This window comes from Schistocerca serialis, unplaced genomic scaffold, assembly GCF_023864345.2.
Source record: "Schistocerca serialis cubense isolate TAMUIC-IGC-003099 unplaced genomic scaffold, iqSchSeri2.2 HiC_scaffold_1219, whole genome shotgun sequence".
Classification (NCBI taxonomy): domain Eukaryota; kingdom Metazoa; phylum Arthropoda; class Insecta; order Orthoptera; family Acrididae; genus Schistocerca; species Schistocerca serialis.
Window position 1 is genome coordinate 137,501 of NW_026047424.1, and position 5,000 is coordinate 142,500.

Below are 5,000 nucleotides of genomic sequence, written 5' to 3' on the forward strand. Positions count from 1 at the left end.
TCAATAAAGAGCACCCTGGTAGGATTTCAACGGGGTCCGCCTCGGGACGCACGAGCACGCACGAGGCGGTCGCACGCCTTCGGCTCGCCCCACCGGCAGGACGTCCCACGATACATGCCAGTTAAACACCGACGGGCGGTGAACCAACAGCGTGGGACACAAATCCAACTACGAGCTTTTTAACCGCAACAACTTTAATATACGCTATTGGAGCTGGAATTACCGCGGCTGCTGGCACCAGACTTGCCCTCCAATAGATACTCGTTAAAGGATTTAAAGTGTACTCATTCCGATTACGGGGCCTCGGATGAGTCCCGTATCGTTATTTTTCGTCACTACCTCCCCGTGCCGGGAGTGGGTAATTTGCGCGCCTGCTGCCTTCCTTGGATGTGGTAGCCGTTTCTCAGGCTCCCTCTCCGGAATCGAACCCTGATTCCCCGTTACCCGTTACAACCATGGTAGGCGCAGAACCTACCATCGACAGTTGATAAGGCAGACATTTGAAAGATGCGTCGCCGGTACGAGGACCGTGCGATCAGCCCAAAGTTATTCAGAGTCACCAAGGCAAACGGACCGGACGAGCCGACCGATTGGTTTTGATCTAATAAAAGCGTCCCTTCCATCTCTGGTCGGGACTCTGTTTGCATGTATTAGCTCTAGAATTACCACAGTTATCCAAGTAACGTGGGTACGATCTAAGGAACCATAACTGATTTAATGAGCCATTCGCGGTTTCACCTTAATGCGGCTTGTACTGAGACATGCATGGCTTAATCTTTGAGACAAGCATATGACTACTGGCAGGATCAACCAGGGAGCTGCGTCAACTAGAGCTGAGCAGCCGGCCGCCCGGGAGTGTGTCCCGGGGGCCCGCGCGAACACGCAAGCGTCCGCTCAATTATTCTGCAAACAGGAGGAGGCTGAGCTCCCCTGCACAACACACCTCGAAACCCTCTCAGGTCCCGGCGGCGCGCAGCGCCGTCCTAAGTACTTGGTCGGGTTCGAGAGAGGCGCAATCGCCCGGAGTTAGGCGAGTAGACGCTTTAGGTGCGACCACCCGTGCTCCCAACTGAGCTTGCCGCTGCCGACAGAGGCCCGGGAGCGTGCTGTCGTGGCATTGCCGGCGGGAGACAACACGCGCCACCTACGGTGACCGGCAGCTCCAACGCCAGCGCCACAGAAGGACAAAAGCCCTACTTGGGTGCCGAAGCGAACTCTCCCAGCACAGCGCACGCGCCAACACGTCCGCACAGCTGCGATACAAACCACCTGCGAGAACCGCTGGGGCGACCGAGCAGCAGACGGCGTCGCGGCGCCGAGCGCCGGGCGGCGGCGCATCCTCAGCGCACAAAGTCCTCAATCGGACCAGCACACTGCAGATGGCCACCGCGCTTCGCACCGGGCCCGCGAGGACCTACTTTGGCCGCAAGGCGCCGCGAGCAGGGGGCGCCGGCGCGCAGCTGCGCCGCCTGCCGCGTCCGTCGGCCGGCGCGCCTGCCACCGGCCGCCCCCACCAGCCGGCTGTAGCGCGTGCGCCCACGCACCGCGCTGCCAGCACGCCGGGCGGCCCCCCCTCACCGGCCGGGGACGGTCCCACCCAGCCACCGCCGCGTATCGCCTCACACCCAGATCCCCTTTCACGTTCGTGGGCATGGTGGGTCCCCTTTCACGTTCGTGGGCATGGTGGGTATCCCTGAAACAACCGGTTAATAGCTCGACCGATCGTCGCCAACACTGATTCACCTCTAGCGAGAACAACCGCACCACAACGGGTTACCGGTTGTTCATTTGCGTAACGTCACCAGCAAACGTACACGTCCATCGCCATTTGCAACGAGTATTGCATGCCTGTGTCAGGTGTCACAACACACTACGTCTGCCCACATAGACGCAACAACATGTGCACGCCTAGAGAACACGTGGAAGGTAGACCCCGTACGTATGCGGTGTCCATTGCGCGAACGACTGTCAGCCCGCCTCTGCAGCATGTCGCAGATGTGGAACGCGGTGCAACATGCTATCACGGTGTGTGAGAAGAGACGACTACGTCCGAATACACGCTCCACTACATCAACAGACTGCTCATGCTGATCGCCATCCAGGGCGTCCGTTCCTCCCACACGTCTGTATGGCGTACCACACTGCAATCCAGCTCTTATAGGGAGACGACACGTAGCTGCGTGCACAATATTTGGACTGTATGGTCCGCCGTTGCTAGGCGCTGTCGTCATACGGTCACATGGGCCACGATGTATCATTCAGTACATACGGAGCAATGTGCAGTACAGTTTGTGGGTTTTGCGTACATCGGCGCACAGGTGACAGGCCGTACCACAACGTAGGCTGAGTACGTCGGCATGCGAAGGGCATTGAACATGCAAACTTCTCACCGACCAGCTTGCGAAGGCAGGGGGGAAGGGGGGGGGGCATGTACGTCCTGCTGCTATCCACACTACAGTGTATAGCAGGAGCATGTGGAAAGTCAGCAACACCTGCAAGGTGTTTAACATGACGCGATACACAGGGGACCGGGCAGTGCGAGTAGCGAACTATATTGCGAGGGTTGCGGTTAGGCAACACTACACTACTTTAACGGGTTGCATAACAATTACAGAGCAGGTTCAGCGACAACGTGCGTCAGGTTAAGGCGCAATATAGTTTAGGTTACGGCGCACTTTAGGTTAGGTTAAGGCACATTATAGGTTAGGTTAAGGCACAACATGGGTTACGTTAAGGCACAACATGGGTTAGGTTAAGGCACAACATGGGTTAGGTTAAGGCACAACATGGGTTAGGTTAAGGCACAACATGGGTTAGGTTAAGGCACAACATGGGTTAGGTTAAGGCACAACATGGGTTAGGTTAAGGCACAACATGGGTTAGGTTAAGGCACAACATGGGTTAGGTTAAGGCACAACATGGGTTAGGTTAAGGCACAACATGGGTTAGGTTAAGGCACAACATGGGTTAGGTTAAGGCACAACATGGGTTAGGTTAAGGCACAACATGGGTTAGGTTAAGGCACAACATGGGTTAGGTTAAGGCACAACATGGGTTAGGTTAAGGCACAACATGGGTTAGGTTAAGGCACAACATGGGTTAGGTTAAGGCACAACATGGGTTAGGTTAAGGCACAACATGGGTTAGGTTAAGGCACAACATGGGTTAGGTTAAGGCACAACATGGGTTAGGTTAAGGCACAACATGGGTTAGGTTAAGGCACAACATGGGTTAGGTTAAGGCACAACATGGTTTAGGTTAAGGCACAACATGGGTTAGGTTAAGGCACAACATGGGTTAGGTTAAGGCACAACATGGGTTAGGTTAAGGCACAACATGGGTTAGGTTAAGGCACAACATGGGTTAGGTTAAGGCACAACATGGGTTAGGTTAAGGCACAACATGGGTTAGGTTAAGGCACAACATGGGTTAGGTTAAGGCACAACATGGGTTAGGTTAAGGCACAACATGGGTTAGGTTAAGGCACAACATGGGTTAGGTTAAGGCACAACATGGGTTAGGTTAAGGCACAACATGGGTTAGGTTAAGGCACAACATGGGTTAGGTTAAGGCACAACATGGGTTAGGTTAAGGCACAACATGGGTTAGGTTAAGGCACAACATGGGTTAGGTTAAGGCACAACATGGGTTAGGTTAAGGCACAACATGGGTTAGGTTAAGGCACAACATGGGTTAGGTTAAGGCACAACATGGGTTAGGTTAAGGCACAACATGGGTTAGGTTAAGGCACAACATGGGTTAGGTTAAGGCACAACATGGGTTAGGTTAAGGCACAACATGGGTTAGGTTAAGGCACAACATGGGTTAGGTTAAGGCACACCATGGGTTAGGTTAAGGCACACCATGGGTTAGGTTAAGGCACAACATGGGTTAGGTTAAGGCACAACATGGGTTAGGTTAAGGCACAACATGGGTTAGGTTAAGGCACAACATGGGTTAGGTTAAGGCACAACGTAGGTTAGGTTAAGGCACAACGTAGGTTAGGTTAAGGCACAACGTAGGTTAGGTTAAGGCACAACATGGGTTAGGTTAAGGCACAACATGGGTTAGGTTAAGGCACAACATGGGTTAGGTTAAGGCACAACATGGGTTAGGTTAAGGCACAACATGGGTTACGTTACGGCACAACATGGGTTACGTTACGGCACAACATGGGTTACGTTACGGCACAACATGGGTTACGTTACGGCACAACATGGGTTACGTTACGGCACAACATGGGTTACGTTACGGCACAAATTAGGTTAGGTTACGGCACAAATTAGGTTAGGTTAAGGCACAAATTAGGTTAGGTTAAGGCACAAATTAGGTTAGGTTAAGGCACAAATTAGGTTAGGTTAAGGCACAAATTAGGTTAGGTTAAGGCACAAATTAGGTTAGGTTAAGGCACAAATTAGGTTAGGTTAAGGCACAAATTAGGTTAGGTTAAGGCACAAATTAGGTTAGGTTAAGGCACAAATTAGGTTAGGTTAAGGCACAAATTAGGTTAGGTTAAGGCACAAATTAGGTTAGGTTAAGGCACGATATAGGTTAGGTTAAGGCACGATATAGGTTAGGTTAAGGCACGATATAGGTTAGGTTAAGGCACGATATAGGTTAGGTTAAGGCACGATATAGGTTAGGTTAAGGCACGATATAGGTTAGGTTAAGGCACGATATAGGTTAGGTTAAGGCACGATATAGGTTAGGTTAAGGTACGATATAGGTTAGGTTAAGGTACGATATAGGTTAGGTTAAGGTACGATATAGGTTAGGTTAAGGTACGATATAGGTTAGGTTAAGGTACGATATAGGTTAGGTTAAGGTACGATATAGGTTAGGTTAAGGTACGATATAGGTTAGGTTAAGGTACGATATAGGTTAGGTTAAGGTACGATATAGCGTAGGTTCAGATACACATTGTTGTAGGGAAAGGTGTATTGGGGGGGGGGGGCGGCAGGTTCGTTGATAGTGATTATCGTAATTGGATGCCTGCGGTA

General features: G+C 51.5%; 1 non-coding gene across 1 annotated transcript in view; it reads right to left on the reverse strand.

Moving 5' to 3' along the window:
- LOC126435830 (small subunit ribosomal RNA) overlaps positions 1–817 on the reverse strand; it is a 1,909-nt gene extending 1,092 nt beyond the window's left edge. The window contains exon 1 of the ribosomal RNA XR_007580227.1: positions 1–817. This exon is cut by the window's left edge and continues 1,092 nt beyond it. This is a non-coding gene — a ribosomal RNA (small subunit ribosomal RNA).
- Positions 818–5,000: the final 4,183 nt, after the last annotated feature.